This window comes from Cavia porcellus, unplaced genomic scaffold, assembly GCF_034190915.1.
Source record: "Cavia porcellus strain 051 isolate PalLab524CR breed Dunkin Hartley unplaced genomic scaffold, mCavPor4.1 scaffold_6, whole genome shotgun sequence".
Taxonomy (NCBI): domain Eukaryota; kingdom Metazoa; phylum Chordata; class Mammalia; order Rodentia; family Caviidae; genus Cavia; species Cavia porcellus.
The window spans coordinates 74,075,881-74,090,827 of NW_026947489.1; positions in this window are offsets into that span (position 1 = coordinate 74,075,881).

Below are 14,947 nucleotides of genomic sequence, written 5' to 3' on the forward strand. Positions count from 1 at the left end.
CCAGCTGCTTATTAAATTGGGCACTGAGGGTATAGCTCAGTAATGGAGCATTTGCCTAGCTCCTTAAATCAATATTCAGCAATACAGAGAGAGACAGAGCTCAACTGTACATTCTGTTTTACATTTTTACTGCATTTTTTTGAGACATGTTCTCACTGTATAATTGGTCTCAAACTAGTGACAGTCTTCCTGCCTCAGCCTCCCAAGTACTAGGATTATTGGCATGTACCACCACACCCAGGAATAAAAGGAACCCTTGAGAGTTGGCCAGTCAGCATTCATCTGGCTGTTTGCCCTCATGAACTTTGACTAATACAGAAGTTAACTGAGGGCTGGGGGATTTAGCTCAGCGGCATAAGCACCTGCCTGGAAAGCATGAGGTCATGAGTTCAATCTCCAGTACTAAAAAAAAAAATAAAAAGCTATTGAGGTATTTCATGTGCTTTCCCCTGAGCTTGTTAGATGGCTTAGGTCTACAGCATCCCTGAAAGCATCCTGTTCTCAGCAGGGGGCATGTGCAAGGTGAGGGACTGCAGGGCGCCATCTTTCTCAGGGGTTTATCCTTTGCACTATTCAGTGCTGGTTGTGATGCTGGGAGCTGGGGCTGGTCGGAGAGTGGGTCACTCAGGGTGTGGTCCCATGGATCTCCCTCCCAGCTCCTCCTTTCTGCTTCCAGCTGTCATGGGATGAGCAGCTGTCCTTTACCGTGTTGTTTCTGCCCTGGAGCCCAACAGCCATGGACTGAACCTTCAGAAACCATTAGCCAAAATACACCTCTCCATCTTCTTAAATTGTCAGCGTCAGGTATGGCATCTCAGTGACCATGAAGATAACTATGGCAGAGCTACACCCCAGTCCTCCTGACATTATTCTTAATAAAGTCCTTCCAGAGGCACGCCCATTGGAGTTCAAATTCTATTCTTTCTCTCTCTGTCTCTTTTCTGTCCCTGCCTGTCTTTCTGTCCCTGTCTTTGTCTCTGTCTCTCTGTCTCTCTCTCTCTCTGTCTCTCTCTTTGTCTGCCTCTGTCACTCTCTCTCTCTCTATTTTTCTTCCTCCCCACCAAAGGAATTTCCTGCTTCATGCCATGAAAAGTGACAGAAGCCAGGCAGGGTAGTACATGCCTATAATCTCAGCATTTAGGAGGCTAAGGCAGAGGGATCCCCTTGAGTTTCAGTTCAGCCTGTGCTGTATAGTGAGTTCTTTTTTTTTTTTTTTTTTTTTTTTATAAGTGATAGATATTTATTACTTTTCTCCTTTTTGTTTTTTTTTTTTAATTTTATTTAAGGAGAAAAGAAAAAAAAAGCAGGGAAAGGGTACAAGTTATACAGATTTACAGAAAAAAAATGAACAGTAGGAAATCACTAGTTAATGGATTACATCTTGTCATCTTAGAAATAATTGTTCAAGTCACAAAATTAAAGCTTGTAAAGTGGACATTCCATCAATGATACTGCAAACAGTTCTGTTCATTGATCCAATAAAACTCTGTGATATCATTTTCTATCTTATACACTTAAATATACATGCAGTTATATAGTTTGGAGCACTTTCTTTTCCTCTCTTTTGTACCATGACTATTACACATTTTGGGTTTCATTGCTCCCACAGTTCTTATTACTTTTTTGGAAGAGAGTAAAACCAAATGTGACATAACAGAACAGAATCGGTCAAGTCAAAAGGGTGGACATAATAGATAATGTAAAAACATAATACAAGGTGATCAACAATGGTTACCATAATGCCTCCCGCTATCTCTAATAGAATTGCCTATATCGTTAGTTATAATACAATTGAACAAAACAGTAAAGAATAAAACCGACAAAACCAAAACATTGGAGACATTGTAGGTCTTCAAAAGTAGATAAAAGTCAACAAGAATGGGCGTCATAATGAATCTCATTATCTTTACAGCTGATGCCTAAACTTTCGAACCTGATACTATCCAACAAAACAGAATAGGGGAACATCAGTTAAAAACCAGATGGTGAGAGTAATACAGGGCTTTAAATCAAGGTAATGAAAAGTCAAAGTGGGTTACTATAATATATCCTGCTATTTTTTTCCTTTAATTAAAAGGATAAAGATAAAAAAGTAAATAATGGAGTGGAGATTGAGATAAAAGAGGGCATAACAACAAAACAGCGCAGATCAAAACATAACCATTTAAGCAGAATAGTGTTTCACCACCAGATAATCCTAACCTAAAAGTAGTTACCATATTGTCTCTTTCTTTGAAATCCTTGAGTACAACTTCGTATACTGTAGCATTAAGTATATCAAAACAATGTAAAACCATTCAAGAGAATGACAGCATTACAGAGTATTTAGAATCGACTAACAGAAAATGAACAATGGTTTCTGTATAATCTCCTTGTCTTTAAAAGGTTTTTGCTTATACTATCGTACATAATAAAATCCAATAAGATACAGCCTATTTAGACCATTGGAGACAGAAGGACAAAAGCTAGATGAGACTTCAAAACAAGATGATACTAAATCAGTATTACCTATTAAGATGTCATTTTCTCCACAAAAAAGCTGTTCCTATCATCCAATCTTCTCTGCCTCATTTCTGTTGAGCTCTTATTCTGTCAGTAGCTATCAGTTTGTCTTCTTCATTTTGTTCTCTGCTCCATTCGTTGTGGCCTCTCTGCTATTATTTCTGGATTCTTTGTATTTTTCTTTTTTTAGAATATCCTGCAATACTCTCTTTAGAGTTGAATTGGTGGTTGCAAATTCCCCCAGTTCCTCTTTATCCTGGAAGCACCTTGTTTTTCCATCAATTTCCAGGGACAGTTGTGCAGGATATCTCAATCTTGGCTGGAGATTATTATCTTTCAAAGCTTGAATTATTTCCACCCACGCTCTTCGTGATTTGATGGTTTGTGCAGAGAAATCTGCTGTAATTCTGATGGGTGTTCCCTTGTAAGTGGTCTGTTTCTTGTCTCTTACAGCTTTTAATATTCTGTTCTTGTATTGAATTTCTGGAATTTTTATTATTATATGCCTGGGTGTTGCTCTGTTTGGGTTGTAGGTAGCTGGGGTCCTGTATGCCTCATACATCTGAGTATCTTTACCTTTTGCTAAATTAGGAAAATTCTCCTGGATTATTTCTGTGAGTAGCTTTTGTAGTTCATTTGTTTGTGTCCCTACTTCTTCTTTTATGTTCTTAATCCTTAAGTTATGGATCCTCTTATCATCTTCTTGTCTTTGTATTATTGCTGTTTGTTTCTTTGTTATTTTTAAGAAGTTTTTCATTTCATTCTCCCATATTACAAGTCTGCCCTCCAGTTCAGATAGTCTGTCCTTAGTTTCTTTCAAGCTGTTATGCCAGTCTTCTATAGACTTCTTAGTATCTTGGTAGTGCCTTTGAACCTGCTTCATGTATTCTATGCTTTCTCTGTTTTCTCCATCAAACAATTCTCCCCTTTTTTTCTGTTCTTCCATTCCACCACCTGTTTTTTCTTGGGTGGTACTTAGCATTTCTCTAATTATTCTGCCTACTTCTAGCTTCAGGTCGTTGATAACTTCATTCCTGAATTGGTCTATGAGGCTCTCTATATGGTGCCTTATGTATATTGGTAAGGTGTCTGCTATTGCCTGTTTCTCAGAATTGGGGGCCGAGGAGCCTTTCTTGTTGCTGCCTTTTCCCATGCTGCCTCTTCTTCTCTGTTCCTTATATATGCAAGCTTATATAAGAGGCCCAGCTTCTCTCCCAGTCAGCCACAGCCTGATCGAATTGCGCCAGTTAGGTGTTCCCGCTCACCGCTGCGCACCAGGGAGTTACGGACCAGGCAGCCTACGCGTCTCCCCTCCCGGCCACCGTCAGGCTCTGGGATCTGGGTTGGGACAGCCTACCAGGTCCGCTGGCAGCGTCACGCAGGCCAGGCACTTTTCACCAATCCCGCCCGAGAGGGGGATATGTGGCTGGAGTCGCCACAGCGCCCTGCTTCCGCAGGACTACTCGGGCCCAGAAAGTCCTCTGCTGGAGTCAAACTGTGGTAGAGTGTCAGTTTCTCTCACTCACCTCACCACAAGTCAGTGCACGCCTCCCTGCCGTTCGCAGATTGCCGTTCTCAGAGCTTCTGCGCGTCTCTCTCCTTGCCGAGCCACTGTAGAGGCAGCCAGCCGCCGTGCGGCGGGAAACACAAATCGCGGCTTACAATGGCATGGGGTCCAGCCTCCACACCGAGGCTTTTCTGTTCCTGTTTTAGCACCAGGACTGCATTCCAAGTTGGCTTCTCTCAGCCCAGTTCGTTCCTGAGTCAGCAGAGCATATCTCCACCTGCTTATGTCTCCTTAGTCCGCACCATTCCTGGCTTCTGAGCCGAGTCTTTCAGAGAGCCTCCGGTAGTTGCTGTTATCTGTCCGCCATGTTCTCCCGGAAGTCTGTATAGTGAGTTCTGAGCTGGCCTGAACTATGAAGTGAGACCCTGTCTCAAAAACAAAGGACAGAAAATCATCTGGAAGCCACTTTTCAAGAATATCTCAGGAAGCCAGGCATGGCGGCGCACACCTATAATCCCAAGGTCCCAGCGGCTTCGGTAGGACGATAATGGGTTTGAGTCTAGCATAGGAAACTTGGCAACTTAGCAAAACCCAGTCTCAAAAACTTAAAAAGGTCCAGAAATGTGGCTCAGTGAGAAGTCCCAGTGCTCGGTCCCCAGAATCACAAAGAGAAAAGAAAGGACAAACGAATCCCTCAGAATCTTTTTAGAGGATGTCACAGCTGCAAAGGACGCGGCAGACGAGCAGCTGCTCCAGGACCTGAGTTACAAGACACAAGCAGCGGAGAAGGCAGCACCTGCCCGGCAGCTCCAGGGTGGCTAAGAGCCTCATCCGCAGCACCCCCCTCTCTCCTCTCAGCTCGTCTCGCATACCTAACTACTGCTGCCAACAAATTCCCCCAGATGGATGGCTTTCATCAACAGGAGTCATTGATTATCACTGTGGTCTGAGTGGGTCAGGAACTGAGGTGCTTTCGATAGCCATGGAGGGGCAGATTAGAGGGACACCACCAAAAAACCCAGCAAAACACGATGACTTAACACTGTAAAATCAACACACACTTTTTCATGGCTCACTATTGTAAGATCATCAGATGCTTATCTTGTACCATATGCTAGAACAAAATGTACCCTAGCGTGTCCTTCATGAATGTGGAGGCAGGCATGGTGGTGCAGTCCTGTATTCCAGCACTTGGGAGGCTGAGTCAGGAGGGTTGCCATGAGTCTGAGCTGGGCTACATAGTGAGTTCAAGGCCAGCCTGAACTGCACGGGGAGATGCTGTCTCAACAAGAGAGAGAGTGTTACTCACGTTATCTGCATGTTGACCTCATTGCACTCCCAGAAGCAGAGGCTAACAGCCTGACTGGCTTAACCCTATAAATAAAGACACCTCACACCCACGAGGCCATCCGTATCTCACAGCAGCACCCTGCCGGTCAGATAGCTCCTCTTCTTACCCTCTGCACTTGCCACACTTTCACTTAATTCCCCCATTTGCTTTCTATTTTCTTTCTTCTTTTTTGAAACAAGGTTTTGCTGTGTAGAACAGGTTGACCTTGAACGTGTTTGTGTAGCCTAGGAGGGTCTTGAACTCCTCCTAGCAATCCTCCTGCCTCCGCCCCTCTGGTGCTGGGGTTACAGCATGCACCCCTACACCCAGTGGGTTTTGTTCCTCATTTTTCCCCATTTTCTGTTAAGAGCCCCACTTCTCCCTTCCTCCCTGGAGCAAGGGCAAGGACCTGAAGAGAAACAGAGGGTCATGCAGTGGTGGCTTTATCATGCTTGCAGCGAGGGCCAGGTCACCCAAAAGCGCCATGAGTCTGGGGGCTCCTTTCCCATGGTGGCTGTTCACACCTCCTCACGCTGCCCCTCCACAGGACTTCTCACACCTGTCCTCATGGTGCCTGTCCTCACAGCCTGCTGGGTGGCCTCCTCCGGGGAGGTAGCCTAGGCAGAAACCGATGCCTTTCCTGATCTAGGCTTCCAGTCTGTGTCCACCACATTCTGTTGGGCGCACAGACTGGTTCTGATTCGTCAAGGGCACGAGTACCAGCGGGTGACGCTCCTCAGGGACCTTCCCAGAGGCTGGCCCCCTTTGGCATCTTGAGATTCATCATCTCACACACAAGAAGGGAGGACTGCGGCTGGGGTGTGACACCAAGCAGTCTTCCCTTAGAGTGCTGATAACTACAGATGTCACAGCAGCACAGAGCCACAGGCAGCACAGCATTCTGGGAAAATGTTAAAAGGGCTGCAGATGTAGCTCGTTGCAAAGGCCCTGGGTTCAATCTCCAGCACTGAAAAAAATGGGGGAGGGAAGGAGATGCCTCCCGAACTGTGTTCCTGTATGAGGAAAACTTACAGTTCTTTCCTGGAACCCCTCAGCTGGCACCCTCAGGGTCCCTGGGCCAGGATGGAGCTCCATGTCAGTGCCCGGGGTTCAAGAGAAGCTGGGAAGGAGCTAAGAAGCTCCACCATGCGATGCCACCTTGCCCATGAGGAAGAAGGAGAAAGAAACCAGCTGCAGGGTGCAAAGGCAACGCTTCCACAGACAGCTGACCACCGGGAGCCCAAGAGGGTCACCTTCGTCCAGCAGTGAGGTGCGAGTCCACCCTGCAGTGGCCCCCGTGTGGATTTCCAGCCCCGGCAGAAAAGGCAAATGCCTGAGCGGCTCTAACCCAGTGATCCCGAAGCGAGCGGGCTTTCCCGGGCAGTGGAAAGTACGCAGGAAGAAGGGCTGCTGGTCACCGATGACCACGAGCTTGGAATCTCAAGCCTGGACGCTGCCGCCAGGTAAATTCACCGGCCAATCCTGCGGACTGCTGAGTACCAGGCTTCAATAGCGACACCATGTGGTCACAGCGCGTAATCGCAGGTGTAAACTCCAAAGGTTTCTGGCTCTTTCAGAACATTCTCAGACTTTTGTTTCCTGCCAATAAAATGAGCAATCATGAGCCATCAGTTAGGAACATAAGAGTTGTGACCATATTGCACACCAAGTTAAGGAATCTGCCATTCTTTATATGATATATGCACATAGCAAAAATGTGGACAGCTGGACATGGCGGTGCGTGCCTGCAATCTCAGCACCAGGGACACTGAGGCAGGAGTGTTGCCTCAAGTTCAAGGCCAGTCTAGGCTGTATCGTGAGTTTAAGGCCAGCCTGAACTGCATAGTGAGAGCCCCCCAAAATGTGGAAGGTTCTGTCTAAAAGGCATGCTTATCCTGAACAATTAAGAGTGTTTATCTCAGGCTCATAGGATTAGACAATTTTTTTGGCTTTCTTTCTCCTTTCTTCACTTGCCAATAATAATAATAATAATAAAAACACTAACAATCTACCAAGCACCGCTAACTGGGTGTGACAATTATACCTATTTTTAGATGAGGAAACTGATGCTCAAAGGAGCTAGGTTGCCGCCCTGTGTGACTTTGAACTCTGCTCCTTTTTGCTGTATGATTCCCTTCCTTATTTGCATATACTGCATTTCTTATACAATAATAATAAAAAGATCAACTGTGGCGTGTATAGCTTCAATAATCAGAAAAACTTCAAACTTCAATAATCAGAAAAAGCTCTGAGAGGAACCCCAGTAGTCGTCTGTCAGTGTGGCACCCCTGGGGGCCAGGGTTGGACGGCGGGGCCGCCATGTGTAACCACGCCCGGAAGGTCAGGATTTGTTCCTGCAAAGTCCAGCCCTCCTCTCTACTGGACTCTCCTTCCAGTTTCCACATTTCCCCTTCCCGCTGGAATCTAGAAATACAAGGCCCACAGTTAAGAGGATCTGGCAAGCAAAGGACACAGAAAGAGGTCAGAAGAGGGGAGGCTGCCAGAGCAGAGGGAAGATGAGAAAAGAGAAATAAGGGAAGGGAAAAAAGGCAAAGAAGTGACCAGAGAAAGATGAGAAAGAGGAGCCCGGGAAAGGAGAACCACCCCTGAGCCCAGGACTTGCGGGGCTGAGGCAGGGGACTGCACGTTTAAAGCAGGCCTGGGTTGCATAGAGAGCCGTTCAAGGCCAGCCTGGACTCTGTAGTGAGGTCCTGCCTCAAACATGCACGCACACACCCACAAAAGAGGAGGAGAGCGCTTCCAACTCCCCCTTCCCAGCTCCCACTGCTCCATGAGTTTGTTTTTCCTTTTTGAGACAGGGTCTCACTGTGAAGGTCTTGAACTCTCTGTGTAGCCCCCGGTGGCCGCGACCTCTTGGAGTTCCTCCTGCCTCGGCAGCGGTGTCCTCTCATTGCCCATCGCTCACCTCCGTGAGCTCTCTCCCACCAGATCGGCCCAAGTGCAGGGTCACAAGGCATTGTGCTCCATTCTTTATCAGCGTTCCCCAGCTTACACGCTTCATCACCAAGCATCACTCTGCCGCCTTCTCAACCTCACCCCAAATCACAGTCCCCCTGTCTTCACCCAGTGCTCTGCTCTCCAGTGTGTGCTCAGCACTCGGGGCTTTGGCAGGTTGGGGACTCCAAGTGCCCTCCTTGCAGCCCACCAATGGCCCCAGTCTCTCTGCCCCTCCTCATGGCTCGACCCTGAGCAGTATGGGCATAGCTGACTTCACCCTGCCTGGAGCCCTCTCTCCCTGGCCCCACCCCAGCCCTCGCCTGGTTCCCTCATGCCCACAAGCTCCTCCTGCCAGGTCTGAGGAACTGGACTGTCACCCTCCACTGTGGTTGTAAGTAGACCCTAGAGCGGCCTTAAGCCCTCTCTCTCTCTCTCTCTCTCTCTCTCTCTCTCTCTGTCTCACACACAACACACACACACACCCTTCTCTCACACCGTGGCATCCCAAATCTGAATCCCCAGGCTTGGTCCTCCCCCAAGCCTCAAACTTGTATGTCCTCCATCTCCTTGGCATCTGCTGAAGTCCTGCAGGCATCTGAGGACTTGGCGCCACCTCCTGGCTCCTGGCTTCCTCCTCCCTCCCTCTTTTCAAACCTGTTAGTGCACTGCCACCCACTCATGTAAAAAGCCTCTCCCCCCTCCCCCATCCAGCCTTCACCTGCCCTGTCGACTGCCTCTAAAACACACTCTGCAACTCTCCTGTCCCTCATAGCAGCCTGGTCCAGGCAACCACCATCCCTTTCCTGGAGCACCGTCCTGGGATACCAACCGCCCCCTCTGCTTCCCCCATCTCCCTCCCACCAGGCCACAAGTACAGTAGCCAATTGGACATTGGTTCCTCAGTTCATGGTCATCAGGTCACTTCCCTGCTTTATGACCAGAGCAAAGCAGATGTGGAGGCACACACCCGAAACCCCGTGCTCTGGGGAGCTGAGAGAAGAGAACCCCGATTTCAGTCCCAGCATGAGCAATGTAGTGGACCCTGCCCCAAAATAAAAAATTAAAAGGGCTAGAAATGTAGACTTCCAGGAGAATATGGTGGATAGATAGCAGCAGCTATGGAGGCTCTCTGAGATGCCTCACTTAGAGTCCAGGAATGGTGCAGTGCGAGGAGTCCTAAGCAGGGGTAGATGTACCCTGCCGACCCAGGAACGAACTAAGCTAAGAGAAACCAACTGGAAACACAATCCCGGTGCTATAACAGGAACAGATAAAATCTCAGTGCAGAAGCTGGAACCCGCGCCTCTGGAAGCCGCGATTGAATTTCTTGCTGCCACTGCTGCATCTGAATCAGCACAGCAGGGAAAGAGACTCATGAAAACTCTGAGAGTGGGAACTGGTGAACGGAGTTGAGAGTGGGACTGGCAGGGAGTCCTGCAACGACCTGCGGTGAGTGAGCGGAACGGGGACCCTTCCGTAGAGTAGGAGGCTTCAGCAAAGAACATACTGGGACTGGGCAGACTTGCCGGAACAGGATGCTGCAGTGACTTTAGTCGCATGTTCCCCTCTCAAGTGGGACTGGTGGGGAGTGCCTGGCCAGAGTGAAGCCACTGACTAAGACCCAGTAAGCTAGCCCAAACCAGGTCCCAGCGCCTGGCGGTGCACCCTAGCAGTGAAGCCTTCAGGTAGGTTGACCTGGAGGGGTGGGCCCAGCAGAGGCTGCCCAGGTCTGTGTCTCCCTAGTACACTGCAGTGGGCGGGAACACCTAGCCAGTGTGATTCAAACTGTAACCGACAAAAAAAGAAACTGGGCCTCCTATATATGCCTGTATGGAAGGAACAAAAAATATGGGAAGAAGGAGCAACAAGAAAGGGTCCTCGGCCCCCAGTCCTGAGAACACTGATCCAGGAAAGGTGAATGCAAAGCAGAATGAGGACAGAAAACACGCAATAGCAAACACGGCACCAAGAGATATAAAGCAATATCTCCAGAGCTTCATAGACGAGTTCAAAAGTGAAGTATTTAATGAAGTAAAGCAAGATATAAGTAGAATAGTTAGAGAAATGCTAAGCACCACCCAAGAAAAAACAGATGGTGGACTGGAAGAACAAAAAAATGGGGAGAATTGTTTAATGGAGAAAATAGAGAAAACATAGAATACGTGAAGCAGGTTCAAAGAGATTACCAGGAAACTAAAAACTCTATCGAAAGCTGGCATAACAGCTTGAAAGAAACTAAGGATAGATTATCTGAACTGGAGAGCAGATTTGTAATGTAGGAGCATGAAATGAAAAACATCTTAAAAATAACAAAAAAAACAGCAATAATACAAAGGCTAGACGATGATAAGAGGATCTATAACCCAAGAATAAAGAACATAAAAGAAGTAGAGACACAAACAAATGGACTACAAAAGCTATTCACAGAAATAATCCAAGAGAATTTCCCTAATTTAGCAAAAGGTAAAGATACTCAGATGTATGAGGCATACAGGACCCCAGCCACCTACAACACAAACAGAGCTACACCCAGGCATATAATAATCAAAATTCCAGAAATTCAATACAAGAACAGAATATTAAAAGCTGTCAGAGACAAGAAACAGACCACTTACAAGGGAACACCCATCAGAATTACAGCAGATTTCTCGGCACAAACCATCAAATCACGAAGAGTGTGGGGGGAAATAATTCAAGCTTTGAAAGATAATAACCTCCAGCCAAGATTGATATATCCTGCACAACTGTCCCTAGAAATTGATGGAAAAACAAGATGCTTCCAGGATAAAGAGGAACTAGGGGAATTTGCAACCACCAATTCAACTCTACAGAGAATACTGCAGGATATTCTAAAAAAGAAAAATACCAAGATTCCAGAAACAGTGGCAGAGAGGCCACAATGAATGGAGCAGAAAGCAAAATGAAGAAGACAAACTGACAACAAATGACAGAAAAAGATCTCAACAGAAATGAGGCAGAGAAGATTGGATGGTAGGAACAGCTATTTTGGAGAAAACAAGACATCATAATAGCTAGTGCTGATTTAGTATCATCTTGCTTTGAAGTCCCATCAAGCTTTTATTCTTCTGTCTCCATCAGTCTTAACAGGTTGTATCTTATTGGATTTTATTATATGTGATAATATAAGCAAAAACTTTTATAGACAAGGAGATTATACAAAAACCATTGTTCATTTTCTGATAGCTGGTTCTAAATACCCTGTAATGCTGTCATTCTCTTGAATGGTTTTACATTGTTTTGATATGTTTGGTGCTACAGTATACAAAGTTATACCCAAAGATTTCAAGGAAAGAGACACTATGGTAACTACTTTTATGTCAGGATATCTTGTGGTAAAACACTATTTTGCTTAAATGGTTATGCTTTGACCTGTGCTGTTTTGTTGTTATGCCCTCTTTTATCTCAATCTCCTTTTTTAATTATTTACTTTTTTATTTTTATCTTTTTAATTAAGGGAAAAATAAAAAATAGCAGGATACATTATAGTAACCCACTTTGATTTCCTATTAACTTGATTTGAAACCCTGTATTGCCCTCACCATCTTGTTTTGACTGATTTTCCCCTATTCTGCTTTGCTTGATAGTACCAAGTTCGAAACTATAGGCAACAACTGTGAAGACAGTAAGATTCATTATGACACCCATTCTGGTTGACTATTATCTTCTTTTGGAGTCTTGTAATGTCTCCAATGTTTTGATTTTATTCTTTACCGTTTTGTTCAATTTTATTATAACTGATGATATAGGCAATTCTTTTTAAGATAGCAAGAGGCATTATGGTAACCATTGTTGATCACCTTGCATTCTGTTTTCATATTATGTACTATGTCCATCCTTTTGGTTTGACTAACTCTGTTCTGTTATGTCACATTTGGTTTTGCTCTCTTCAAAAAAAAGTAATAAAAAGGGAGTAATAAAACCCAAAATGTGTAATTGTCGTTGTACAAAAGAGAGTAAAAGAACGTGCTCTAAAGGATATAACTGCATGTATATTTAAGTGTATAAGATAGATAACTATATTACTGAGTTTTGTTGGATCATTGAACAAAACTGTTTGCAGTCTCACTGTTTCAAAGTCCACTTTATATGCTTTAATTTTGTAAGTTGAACAACTATTTCTAGGATAACAATATGTAATCTATTAAGTGGTGATTCCCTACTGTTTATTCTTTCTGAAATTCTGTATAACTTGTACCCCTTTTCTGTTTTTTTTTTTTTCTTTTTCTCCTTAAATAAAAAAAAAAAAGAAATGTAGCTCAGTGTGAAGACCCTGGGCTCAATCCTCAGAATCAGAGAAAGAGAGAGAGAGAGACAGACAGACAGACAGACAGACAGACAGACACAGAGACAGAGAAAAACAGAGAGAGACAGAGAGGGACAGAGACAGACAGACAAAGACAGAGAGGGACAGAAAGAGACAGAGAGGGAGAGATAATATAGTAAGGGGTTTGCTCTTTTCTTTTCTTTTCTTTTCTTTTCTTTTCTTTTCTTTTCTTTTCTTTTCTTTTTTCCTTCCATGATAGGAATGGAACCCAGGGCCTGGCACACGCCAGCCAAGCTCTGTACCCCTGAGCCCCACACCCAGACCAGGAAGAAGGCTTTCCAAAGGCTTTATAGCCTGGTGGAGTAAAAGCAAATCCCTTCCTCTGGCTTCAGATCTCAGAATTTACCCTGCCACCCAGCCCCACACCTCTTAAATAGTCAGTTTCCACTGTTTCCAACATGCAGCTTTGTCTGTCCCAAACATGGAAGCTGTTCAGAGCCACCAGTGCCCCCTCTGCCTGAAACCCAGATTCTCAAGAACTTTGCACTGAGCTGGGTTCAGTGGCACACCCTTATAATCCCAGCACTCAGAAGGCTGAGGCAGGAGGATCGCTTGAGTTCAAGACCCAGCTGGCCTAGTAAGTTTGAGGCCAGCCTGCAGCACAAAGCAAGACCCTGACTCAAAAATAAATACTGAAAAAAATAAACAAATAAAGGAGAACTGAGTTACAGCTCAGCAGAAGAGCCCTTGCCTGGCATCCAAGAGGCCCCGGGTTCCATTCTCAGCACCATGCACACCAAAAGAAGGAGTAAAGAGAAAGAGAAACTGCAGTAAAGAGAAAGAGGAACTTTCAGACAGATCAGCACCGCTCTCTCATCCTCTGTGAAGCCAGAAGTGCTGAAGTGAGGTCACCCTTAGCTCCTGAGGAACTGCCTTTACAGAGAGTCCAAGTGAAGGTCACCCGTGGCTACCAGGTGTCGCCAAAGACCACGGGGAAATGTCACTGAACTGGTTTTTGTTGTGAGCCTGAACTGTCTAGAGGATCAGCTCACCACTACTAGAGAGCTCAGGAATTGGAATTAGCATGCGCCTTCTGGGGGACAGTCCTGAATTGGGGGCTCTCCAGGTGCAGAGCCAGGGCCCGCAGCTGCCTCTGGGCCTCCGTCTGCCCATTAGTCCCTGGGGTGTTCCTTCGTTGTCCAGGCTCCTCTCACCTGGAGCCTTCTTACAGCAGAGTCAGGGTGAAAGGAAGGAGCAGGGGGAGGGGATGAGGTGCCCGTCCTCCCTCTCCTGCTCTCAGAGGGCCTCTCCTGGAGCGGGGAGCCCTGGGTCTGCTCTAGGTGCCCGTGCCAGCCAGGGCGTGGCAGCCCGGTGGCCTGCAGTGGAGTAAGCAGTCCTGCCCCTCAGAATTCACCTCACAGGGCTCAGGGGGCAGCGGGAAGAGGAGGGGGAGCATTTTCCCAAACAAACCAGCAGAACTATGATTAGCTCAGAGTCGAGCAAAAGAGACCACTGTCCACGCTGCCCGCAGGCCAGAGCTTGAAGGCCCCTAATGGTTTCTTTTTATTACTACCTTCAAGTTAGTTATGAGGTAGCTTTTTTATGAAGTTCCTTAGTACGACTGAGATGTATGCAATGATCACATCCATCACAGGGCTTTCATACCTGTACGGGATGCCTTGGGGCCTCTTCTTCTTCCAGTTCCCCTCTCCTCCCTTCAGCCCTCTTCCCCTCCTGATCTGCAAATCTTTGTCCCCATTTTATCCTTCTTTTCTGTTTGTTCTTTTCCCTTCCTTCCTTTTCCCCTCCACCCCCACTTCCTCTTTCCTCTTGAACAATCTCGTCCTATTTCACAATTTCTATCACATATTTTGATTCTTATTTACACTTTCAGGTTCTCCCTCCAGAGAAACAATGTGGTATTTACATGTGTGCATCCAGTTTATTTCACTGAAGAGTCTGGGCTCATCTTCATCCATTTAGGGACAAATGTCTCAAGTTCATCCTGTAGGCTTAGGACTACGATAAAAATTCTTCTTATCCATTCATCAGTTGCTGGGCATTTGGGTTTTTCCGAGATTTGACTATTACAAACTGTGCTGCTGTAACAGGGGTGCACATACATTGCTGTGGTGTGATGCTTCTAATTCTTCTGGGAAGATGCTAAGAAGGGGAATAGCTGGGTCAAATGGGACCTCCAACCCTAGTGTTTTGAGGAGTCTCCACACTGATTTCCACAGTGGTTGCACCAGTCTGCATTCACACCAACAGAGGAGTAGGGTTCCCTTTTCCCCACACCCCCAGGTATTTGTTCTTGGTTGACTTCTTTATGATAGCCATCAGTGCTGATGGAATCTCAGTGTTG